This window comes from Schistocerca nitens, chromosome 1 (assembly GCF_023898315.1).
Source record: "Schistocerca nitens isolate TAMUIC-IGC-003100 chromosome 1, iqSchNite1.1, whole genome shotgun sequence".
Lineage (NCBI taxonomy): Eukaryota > Metazoa > Arthropoda > Insecta > Orthoptera > Acrididae > Schistocerca > Schistocerca nitens.
Window position 1 is genome coordinate 357,908,954 of NC_064614.1, and position 12,484 is coordinate 357,921,437.

The window sequence follows — 12,484 nt, forward strand, 5'->3', positions numbered from 1 at the left end:
GTGCACCACAAAAACTAATTCTACAAAAAATTACCAAGTACTTGAAAAGAAAATTATATATGCAGTTATTGTTATCAGTCCTTTCTTATTGTTCTTTTCATTCCAAGAGCTCCTTTTTCGAAGAATGTGGATCATAAAATAGTTATTTAATAGATCTGTTGACAGAAAGTGTTCACATTAGCAAATGCATCTAAGTTTATTTTATAAAACTAATGCTGCAACACAGCTGGAAACCAGATATCAAATGAAGTAAGCAACTATGTACAAAGTAAAGCATAAGAACATCATTCAGTAGTCATGAGGCATTTCATAAGTTAGTAGAAAAATCTCTCAACTAGAGAGACAGTAGTCATAATCAGGTGTATAGACATAAAAATATTTCTCGTCATTTCATTAGGCATTTCAGTAAATATCATAAATTAAGAGCTCCACAGTGTAATCATATGTTTTCAAGTTCGAGCGTGTCGTATTTGCGATGCTTTCTACAAAGGAATGTCAATAGCGAGGATAATGGCCTCCCCTTTTTTTCTACCTGTGCATCTGAAAGGCACACGCTAATGGCTTTTTTTTTTTTTCAGGCGACTGTCGCCCAGCTGGGTGCCCACGACGCATTACGTGCAGGTGGTCACTTAACTTTCTTACGGAAATATTTACGACAGCAGTTTCCACTACAGTGACAGTCTCATATAAAAATATTTCACAGCTCAAGAATTTGCGTTACAAGTGTGTAGAAACAAAATCCTATTGATATAACAGTGTCCAAAAAATTTTCGTCGGCATTGTAATACATTCACGCATTTACATACATTTCATAACTCTTAAAGTACGATTCTTGGTTTCCAACAACCTGTTTCACAAACCAGAGTCCCTAACCACTACTCATTATTCCTTACCTTATTCGTCGACACTTCTTCAATATTTCATCATAACAGATACATAGCATACTCAAATAACTCATATAGCATCAGCTTATTGATCATAAACATACCGCAACAGCATAATACACATAGTCATCGTAATAATAACATCATAACACCTCAGTCAACTCTCAAAATCGTCGTAGCTTCCTCCAATAATTTCAAAACCTAAAAAAAATTCTCTGCTCATGTCAAAAGTGTCATCTGCCTCAAACGTACTTTAAAAATCGTGATCCCATACCAAATATATCATTCAAAGCACTCATAATATCACAATGTGTCCGAAAAAATATGAACAGTTCACAAAGTAGAGACAAAATACAATTTCATAAGTGTGAAGTTATCCAACTGTGTAATTACGTAAACATCTGTCACTGATGTAGTAAAAAAAATGTTTGTCTCTCAGTTAAATGATCAGATAGCTGTGTAATTTGTGTGTTAGAGAAATATGGTACCGATGTGTAAAGTTGTGTAAGCAAATACCATATTAGCTAGGGCTCCTTGTGCTTGCCAAACACATGGTACACAAAGTAAGCGTGTACCCCCCTGAGGATTAATGTAATTATACCCTCAGGTGTTACAGATTATTGCAATGGAATAAAATGTATCACGGAAAACTTTCTTTGTAATTCAAAAACCTTTAAAAATAAATGTTTTAAGTATAAAATTAATCACTCAAATACATGTACTGTAGCGCTAAACTGTGCGTCTTGTTGTAAGATAATCTCTGTGGAAGTGTCGTAGTTGTCGTCCTCCGAAAGCTATGTTCTGCAGAAGTCAATGTACTTACCTCATGATAAACAAAAGTGAAATGCTTTGCGTATAGATATCTTAGTTATTACGCTTATTGCCATGATGAAGAAAGTACTGTGCTGTAACGTATTGTTGTGCTATGGAAAAGGCAGTCTCATTGTAGCTATACCACAAAAGTTACTATTAAAACATGTTTTACTTTCCGGAAGAATTCAGAAAAACTGTGCAGATATAAAGCAGATACAGCACAAAAGCAACAATGTAAATTGTGTCACACATTAGTAGCGTCGTGATATAATTGTGTAGCTGTCAAAGAAACCAAGTGCTAAGTCATCTTTAATCCCACAGAAAGTACTTCAAATAAAGAATGTCTTTTCAAGTAAACCAAAATGTTGCATGAAAATCTCATTAGCAGTGCCAGTATATGTTCTAAGTATGTGAGCCTGATAGTTGTTATGTAATCGTGCAACTAATAAGCAAGAATGTACAAATACAACACTGTGTCGTCTGTTCACTATAACAATGCAATCGTAATTTCTGTTTAAAAATGTTCCCTAGGTTCTAGACTGGATATTTAACTTCAAACATTGTTGCATGTTAACAGTTTCTTAAGTCTGACAAAGCATACTAGAAATGTGAAGTGAAAAGTTTTATGGCAAAGACAAAGTTAAAAAGCAGATTATCTCTCAATAAATGGTTTTACATGTGAAATGTGGTGTAAACCTTTACTCTTCCTAGTACGCAGAGTTTCAACTTCAACGCAATTATCATGTGGTATACGTCGGATTCTGTATGGTCCATTGTAAACTAGAAAGAATTTGTGACTCAAGTGTTTCTTCTTATGTGACAATGAATGAGCTTTAATGAGAACTTTCTGACCAATGTATAATTTCTTTGCATTTGCTTTACCATGTAGTTTTCTCCTTTTGTCTGCTGCAGATTTTATTTTTAATAGCCAAATCAATTATGTCTTTGTGTCGAAGTTTACGTGTATTCGGGAAGGGTACAAGCTCTCTGATTCTGTTCGATGGTTCTTCATTCTTTAGTACAAGAGTAGGTGGTAAAGCAGTGGAGTCGTGAGGCATTTCATTCAGCACGTTTTGAAATAAGTGTTAATATCTGTCCCAATGCTGATGCTTTCTGTGACAATAAAGTCTGCAAAGATTATTGATTTCTTTCATAATCCGTTCAGACGGGTTACAATGTGGTGAGTACAATGAAATAAAAACAGGTTTGATTTTATGATTCCGAAGCATGCGTGACCAAACAGTAGATCTGAAATGACTTTACTAACGTGTCCAACTTCACGTAAGAAATTTTTAACAAAGGCGTTGGATACAGACCGTCCAGTGGCTTTACGTAACGGAGTGAAAGAAACAAATTTTGAAGTAAGTTCAACAGCGACTAGAACGTACGAAAATCCATTAGATGTTCTGACAAGCGGTCCCAAGAGATCAACAGCAGCAAATTCTTTTAATTTAGAAGGAATAATAGGAAACAACGGAGCACGATGTGAGACAGTAGATGGTTTCGCCTTTTGACAAAGTTTACAAATAGACAAGACTCTTCGAATTCTTTTTTCCATATTGTTAAAATAACAAGTCGTTCGAAGAATATGATAACATTTTCGTGGACCAAAATGTGCGTAGCTGAAATGAATGTACCAAATGAGCTTATTAACAAAATCGTCTGGAATGCAAAGTACCCATAGCTTGTCATCAACAGTGCAGCGTTTGAAGAGTATGTTGTTCCTAACCAGGTAATAATGCCGAATCTGTGTGTGTGTCTTTCCATGCCATTTGCTCTTGATGTCTTACCAAATCGGATCTTTATCTTGTTCATGAGCAGTGTCCTTTAAAGATGTGGTGATGAAGTTTTCAAAGGCGACTTTCTGAATGTAAAGAATACTGAAATTTTTCTCGAGGTTGCCTTCTGTGTTACTTTTCTCAAGCCCAGCCGATGCGCGTGACAGTGCGTCCGCAACAATGTTCTCCTTGCCGGGAATGTAGACTATTGTGAAGCGGAATTCTTGCAGAAACAATGCCCAACGTTTTAACCTGTCATGATTTAATTTTGAAGACATAAGAAATTGTAATGCACGATGATCACTGTATACTTTTACGTGCTTACCAGAAAGAAAGAAACGGAATTTGTTAAATGCCCAAACGATAGCTAAAGCTTCTAATTCAGTAACGGAATAATTTTTTTCAGATTTTGTTAGCACTCGGCTAGCAAAAGCAATGGTTTTCTGAACGGTAGTGTCATTTTCTATCTCTTCTTGAAATAAATGGGCACCAAGAGCGACTTTAGAAGAATCCGTGCTAAGGCAGAAATCTTGTGACAGATCTGGATGAGCTAGTATTGGCGCGTTAAGTAACGCTTCTTTCAAAGAATTGAATTCCAACTGTGATTGTTCGTCCCAGTTCCAAATAGTATTTTTTCCAGTGAGAGAACAAAGTTTTGGTGTAACAAGAATTTGCATATTCAGAAAACGACGGTAAAAATTTACGAGACCTAGAAAACTGCGGGCTTGTTTTTTTGTGGATGGAACTGGAATGGCTCTGATTGCTTCTAACTTTTCAGGATCCGGCTGAATGCCTTCAGAAGAAATAATATGTCCCAAAAACCTCACCTTTGACCTACCGAATTCAGACTTTTCCAAGTTAACTGTAATTCCAGATTCTGCAAAAATACGTAACAAACTGTTGAGGATGCGATTATGTTGTTCCCATGAAGCTTCCGCTATTAGAATATCGTCCACATATAAGGTGATGTGACGTTTTAAGAACTCAGGTAATATGGAATTTAGCCCGCGAATGAATGCTGCCGAAGAAATGTTCAAACCAAAAGGAAGTTTCCGAAACTGATAACAAACGCCGAAACAAAGGAAAGCTGTGTATTTTCTACATTCTGGATGAAGTTCGATCTGATAAAAGCTGGATCTGAGATCAATAGAAGATAACACTTTTACGCCATTAAAATTTTGAAGAAGTTCTTCCAACGTTTGCGGCCTGTCTGTTTCAGGAATGATGATAGTATTGATTTGTCTCGAATCTAAGACAAGCCTGATCGATCCATTTTTCTTCTCGACAACATGTAATGGATTGTTGTATGAGCTTACTGCAGGCTCAATAATGCCCTCATTAAGCATAGATTGTATTTCTGTTCTAACACGGTCCCTATAATGTGCTGGAATTATGTATGGTCTAACACAAAATTTAGTATGCTCACGAACACGAAATTGGTATTGAAATCACTTGATTGTTCCTGTTTTGTGAGTAAAAACTGTGGAATGTGCTTGTAAAATCTCAAAAGGGTCCTGCCTATCAATGTCATTACAGTTCTCAATTGTTTGAATTTTATTTTGAATTAGCTCATTAGTATCAAATATGTCGTCGATATCATCCCTGTCAGTACTTGCAGAGTGATTGTTAGTGTCTAGTTCCGTAGAAAACTCCGAACTGTTGTCTAACAGAAGGTAAAGCCGATTAATTTCCTCGTCATGGTTTGAGAGCCAATCTTCAAATTTCAAAGCTATTGACTTACCTTCTTTCTCTAAACTTATTTCAGCATCGTGAAAGTTTAAGATTGCTTTGTATTCATTCAAAAAGTCTACTCCCAATATAATTTCCGTCGACAATAATGGAACAATAAGAAAGCTCATAGAGAAGCTGTGGCTTTGACAAAAGAATTCTAAGTTGGTTTGTTGGCGTACATCTACACTTTTTCCAAAGATTGCACCTTGTAATTTAATCTTACGTAACGGAAGTGTGGGGCAATCGTTCGATTTGTTACATTTGCTAAAGGCTGTTTCACTAATTACTGAAATGGGACTGCCAGAGTCAAGTACTGCCGTAAATTTTACGTCATTTACTGTAATGTGAATCACAGGATATGCAATGTTGTTATGTTTTACATCGTGTTCCTGGAGTAAGATGTCCCTAATGTCTTCCATTTTTACGTAATTACTAGCTACGGCAGCTGCGTCGTCAGTTTCATACGTACGTTTTGTGGCTGCCAGCGGTATGAGTCATTGCCTATTGTCTCTTTGTTGGCGCGCGTCGTTATTGGGATTTGGAGACCTAACTTCTACAAATTCACCTCCTCGAGAGGGCCCTGCTCTGTTTGAATCCCGCCAGTTCTGATGCAATTCAGGTCTGTCGTTACGATCATATCGTCTGTCGTCATGTCGGTAGATGCCATAGTTTCTTTCTTGTCGGTCACGTGGTGGAGAATTTCTCTCTGAATCGTAACTGCGCGCTGGACAGTTGCGTCTAAAGTTATTCTGTCTCCCTTGATAATAATTATTTTGGTTCCCATATTGTCTGTTTCTCTGATTGTCTCTGTGATAGTCACTACCGCGGAGAGGTGATCTTTCCCTGTAATTATTACTACTCTGCCAACGGTTGTCATACGGGTGGTGTCTGTTTTGGTCACGATATGTGTTGTGAGAATAGCCTTGTCGTGTCCAGTTATTATTTCTTTCATCGCGGAATTGTGACAGATGTGACCTGTAATTGTTGTGTTCCTGTTTTTGCGTTCCGCGATTGTCAGTGTCAATTTCTAATTCTTGTAAGAGTCCCTGAAAAGCTTCAATGTCCTGCCAAAATAATATGTCGTAAATGTTCAGGTAATTTGATTAAGCAAATGTGGATGAGTTCTGAGGGGCTCTATCGGTTTGACAGGTACTGATTCTTGTGCAACATGTCTTCAAAATATTTCACAAGACTGGAGAATTCAGATTGTTCGAAATGTTTCGTCATTATGATGCTATGTTTTACTCGGTCTTGTGTAGCTTGAGACCAATACGCTGAGAGAAAGGCATGATAAAATTCTCCTTCACTGTGACAATCGTGAATGACCGATCGCATTCTTACAGCTGGTTCATTCTCTAAGTAGCCACACATAAATTCTAATCTGTGTTCTAACGACCAGTTGGGAGGAAAACAATGAGAGAATTGATGGAGCCATGCTTGTGGATGAATGTCGTTGCCAGAATTCTTAAATGTTTTGAATTTACGTGTAGCAGCATATCGGTCATTGTTACGTCGTGTCGGCGGTTCCATTTCAAAATTCGGTGCACCTTGCCAATTTCTTTCATAACTTCCGAAATGCGCTGTGTTATTATTTTGTGGCTGTTCCGTATTTCTATGTCCCTCTTCCCGTATTGGAGCGCGAGTGTCCTCTGAAATACGTAATTCTTGTATTACCTGTGTCAGCTGATCTTGTACTTCCCGGATTTCTCTTTGGTGTTGCGTATTAATTTGATTCAGATTTTGTTTCAGTTTCCTAATTTGTTCGCACTCTTCTGTGTCATTAAAGACTACTGGTTTTGTGTCATTCAGATTATCATCTACCTTCGTAGATAAATTAGTGAACTGATCCGAAAGTTCGGCTACTTTCTCCGATAGTGTACTTATTTCCTCAGTGTGTTTTTCTGAACCAAGTTTCAGAGTATCTACTGTGTCCTTTAAGTTTTCCTGAGTTTTTGCAAGTTGCCTAACCGAATCGGTAGATGCAACTGAGTCAAATTTAGCTTGCAAGGTCTCATGATTTTCATGAACAATAATTTGCAGTTCTTTTATGGCTGCTTCGTGATTCTGTAATGCATTTTCATGCCGCGAAAAAATAGGTTGAAAATGCTCACAAATTTGTGTTTTTACGTCATTACAGACTTTTTGACATTTCGATTCAATGTTATGTAACTCAGTAGTTAAATCTTCACGTGTTTGTTCAAGCGTATGTTCCACTGAGTCTAACTTTTGAAGATTTTGTTCCATTGTATCTAACTGTTGCTGTGTTTGTCTCTGGTGTTGTTCCATTGTGTCTAACTTTTGAAGCTTTTGTCCCATTTGTCTCTGATTTTGTTCCATTTGTTGCATTAATTGCAATAATAATGTATTAGTGTCTGGAATCTGTTTCTCTATGCTTTTTTGGCAGTGCATTTTCACCGGCAACATTCACATTTTGACAAGCAGAAAATGTGTCTTGACTCATTTGAGAAAACGGTGAGGACCTAAAACCTAAGTGTACAGTATTTGCAATATTGTGTTCTGTCATTTCGGATTCCTGAGGCGAGCTGTTGTCGACCGATCGATCGATAATGCTTCCCTGTTCACTAATTGTTTCACTGTCTACACCATTGTTTGCAGCCCGCTCCATTTCCCTATGCACAATTACCAAATTACTACTATGAACATCAGTTAATTCATTACTCGGTGGCGCTAACACACTGCTTTCGTTTTCACTGTCATTTCTCAGTTTACTTTGGAGCCTAGTATTACGTTTTTCACACGCCATTATTGTCACAATATTTCACACGATAACACAGAAAAGCACAATTTGAAGAGCAAAATAAGAGAACACATTAACATAAGACTGAAAATAATATCTAGTTAATTGCAGCTGCGAAATACTTGGTGCAAATCTACATGCATGCCACAACTGTTTTACTGTACAACAATGAAAGACTGCAACTACAAAGGAGATTTTCTCTACAATTACGCGCTAGCAATAAACAAAAGCTATACTACTTACACAAACTACAAGAAAAAATCAGAAGATTCCAGTGAGGTATCCTAGGCTAAGGGTCGCTATATGAAACGTCCCCTTTTAACAATTTATACATGACTGTGCTTAAACTGACACACAATATTTTTAGCGCAACGCAATCTGACCATCAAAGATCCCTGCAAAAGAATGGCCCTGACTAACATTAAACTATATCTTTCACAAATCACTTACCTCACAAAAATCTTCATTACTCGAACTACTGCAATACAGCGAGCGCCACTACTGCCAGCTAAATAAAAGATTCAAACTACGGAAGGCACTAACTACTGATAGGGATAGTTAGCAAATGAAAGATGTTAATAGAGAACAAACAATGTATTTATCTTAATAGTCATAATATATATAGCAGTTCATGACAAATTACAAAACTCCGCCATCTCTCTCCCCACATCCACCACTGCTGGCGGCTCACCTCCAACTGCGCAACGCTACGCGCTGTTCACATCCAGCTGCCGCTGCCCAACACTACAATGGCAGACAACAATGCAAACTAGACACAGACTGCACACAGCACAGCCAGTGATTTTTATACAGAGGTGGCGTTACCAATAAAAAAACCTAAACAGCCTACTTACAATTATCAAGGCACCTCGCTCAGGTTTAAATAATATTAAATCATTAGTACGAGACTGAATGTTAGTGCGGTGTCCAACCTAAGAGGACTCGTCTGCTGTTTTGTGACAAGAATATCTTTTCTTTTTTCTAGAGGAAAATGCTCACTCGTTTAATTAACAACTACATTCATGAGCAAAATGGTAGAAGTCTATTAATGTAGATTACTCCTTCCCTGTGTTATGGTTTTTACCCACACTTAGTAAAATATGTGATGCAGTGATCATAGTATGGAGTTTAGAACTGACGGCTGAGAGTCACACACACACACACACACACACACACACATCACGTTTGTGGCTTTCGCAAAACGTTATTCTGGTGTTAGCATACCGCGTCCGATTTCTTTCCGCCGGAACCTCTCTGAACTGCCACGGGGGTACTGCTGCTTTGGACTTGTGGCGGTCGGGAAGGGCAATGTGGGTCTGGAGATTGAGGTGCATGGCAGCGTTCCAGAGGAATCCATGAAGTGGATTCGTACATTACGGCCTGTTTACAGGGAGTTGAATAATGAAATCGCGAGTATTTCTTGTAAAGTATTTTTTGACTAAGTTTTATGTTCATTATGACATCAGCTATGTAAATAGTTCAAGAGTTTAAAATATCACCTATTATTACCGACAGATCGAATTTTGTTCGGTTTAGTTAAGACTTTCGTCGAGATGACCCTCCGTTTGGGCAGTAAAGTGATTTCTGCGGCACTACTACAAAACTTTGCAACCGCTAGAGATTTACTCAAGATACCGATCCAATGTTAACTGATTAAGGAAATCTAATACTCATGTCTCCGGTAAACGACTCAGCTACATAAAGAGGTAAGATTGTAATGTGTGTGACTGACGTAATAGGGCTAATTAACTGATGTTTTCAAAATACTGTAGTTTCAGAAGTATTCTGCAAATTATCTCTGGAATTATTCTTATTTCAAAATTTCCCCTCGAGGTTAGTGTATGATTTTGACCGAAAATTTAACAGTGTCGCTTTTGTTAGGGGCCGGCCGGGGTGGCCCAGCGGTTCTAGGCGCTACAGTCTGGAACCGCGCGACCGCTACGGTCGCAGGTTCGAATCCTGCCTCGGGCATGAGTGTGTGTGATGTCCTTAGGTAAGTTAGGTTTAAGTAGTTCTAAGTTCTAGGGAACTGATGACCTCAGAAGTTAAGTCCCATAGTGCTCAGAGCCATTTGAACCATTTTTGAGTACTTCGTCTCTTTCATGCATTTGCACACAAGATAGAAAAGTTTTGTCATGACTGGATCTCCCAAGCCTATCAGTAGTTTTGACGGAATATCATCTACCCCTGGGGCCTTGTTTCGTCTTAGATCTTTCAGAGCTCTGTCAGATTCTTCTCGTAGTATCAAATGTCCCTTCTCATCTTCATCTACGTCCACTTCCCTTTCTATATTATTGCCTTAAAGATCGTCTCCCTTGTATAAACCCTCTATATAAACCATTCAGTATTCCTTTCTTTGCTTAGGTCTGGTTTTCCACCTGAGCTCTTGATATTCAAACAGCTGTTTCTCTTTTCCCCAAAGGCCTCTTTAATTTTCCTGTAGGCAGCATCTATCATTCCCCTAGTGACTCATTCTTCTAAATCCTTACATTGGTCTTCTAGCCATTCCTGTTTAGCCATTTTGCGCTTCCTATCAATGTCATTTTTTAGACGTTTGTATTCTCTGTCAGCAGTTAAACATAAAATTTCCTGAGCTTTCCATGGATTTTACTTGGTCTTGTCTTTTTATCTATTTCATCCTCTGTTACCTTCATTATTTCATCTCTGAAAGCTGCCCATCCGTCTTCTACTGTGTTCCTTGCCTCAGTTCTAGCCAATCGTTGACAATGCTCCCTCTGAAATTCCCAACATCTCCTGGTTCTTTCAACTCATCCAGGTCTCATTTCCTACCATTTGCAATTTCTTTACTTTCAATCTACAGTTCATAACCAATAAATTGTGGTCAGAGCTCCCATCTGCCTCTGGAAGTTTCTTACAATTTAAAATCGGGTTCCGACGTCTGTCTTATCATCTGAAACCTTCCGGTTTCTCCATGCCTTTTCCACGTATACTACCGTCTTTCATGATTCTTAAACCAAGTGTTAGCGATGACTAAATTATGCTCTGTACGAAATTCTACCAAATGGCTCCTTCTTTCATTCCTTTCCCCTAGTCCATATCCACCTGCTATTTTTCTTTCTGTTCCTTTTCCTGTCACTGAATTCCAGTCTCCCATCACAATTAAATTTCGTGTCCCTTAACCATCTGAATCATTTCTTCTATCTCATCGCCGGCCTGAGTGGCCGAGTGTTTCTAGGCGGTACAGTCTGGAACCGCGCGACCGCTACGGTCGCAGGTTCGAATCCTGCCTCGGGCATGGATGTGTGTGATGTCCTTAGGTTAGTTAGGTTTAAGTAGTTCTAAGTTCTAGGGGATGATACCTCAGAAGTTAAGTCCCATAGTGCTCAGAGCCATTTGAACCATTTTTCTATCTCATCATGCAGTTTTTTAATCTCTTCATTGTCTACAGAGGTAGGCGGCATATTTTTATTTATTCGCGTCAGAAGCGTCACCAAATTACATATTATGGTATGCAGAACATTCACACATAAAATATACACAGAGAACAACATAGAATTGTGATATTAAACTATATAAAGATTATATCACATTAAATGTAAAAATAGGAAATACATGTGATTTGAAGCTAGAGCTAAACATATCTTGGCCAGAAATGGCCGACGTCAATTGCATTTGACTTTGCTGCCACAAGGATGATATATAAACTTGTACTACTGTGATGGGCGTGGGCTTCATATCTATCTTGCTTCGATAAAGCGTTCACTCCGCTGTTCATAGTAGCTTATCCACATTCCTATTTTCTTACTCATTATTAAAACCGTTCCTGCGTTACTCCTATTTGATTTTGTATTTATAACGCTGTATTCAGCTGGCCAAAACTCCTGTTCATACTGTCATCGAACGTCACTAATTCCCACTGTATCTAACTTCAACCTCTCCATTTTCCATTCGAAATTTTCTAACCTACCTGCCCGATTAAGGGATCTAACCCTCGACACATCGATCTGTAGGACGCCAGTTTTGTTTTCTCTGATGACGACATCCTCCTGAGTAGTCCCCTCCCAGAGCCCCAAAAGAAGGACCATTTCACCCCCGGAATATTTTACCTAATAGGATGCCACCAACATTTCACCACGTAGTAGAGCTGCATGTATTCGGATAAAATTATGGCTGAAGTTTCCCCATGCTTTCAGCCGTTTGATATACGACCACTGCAAGGCCTTCTGATTATGGTACAAAGCCAGATCGTTGCCCCTGCAACTACCGAAAAGTCCGCTGCCCCTCTTCGGCAACCACACGTTTGTCTGGCGTCTCAACAGCTGGTTTCACGTACGATACTACTGTCTGTATCGCTAAGGCGCGAACGCCACCCCACTAACTTCAAGGTCCATGGTTCACGGGGTGGTACGCAATATAGTATCACCAAGAAAACAACTGTTTTACTTACTCGAATTCTAAAGAGTCATTTTACCAGTCAGCGTTTGAGGTGGATTTGAATTGTCAGACAATTGGATGGGTATATGCCAGGATGTATTTAAGGATCAGTAAGAATGTTAAAA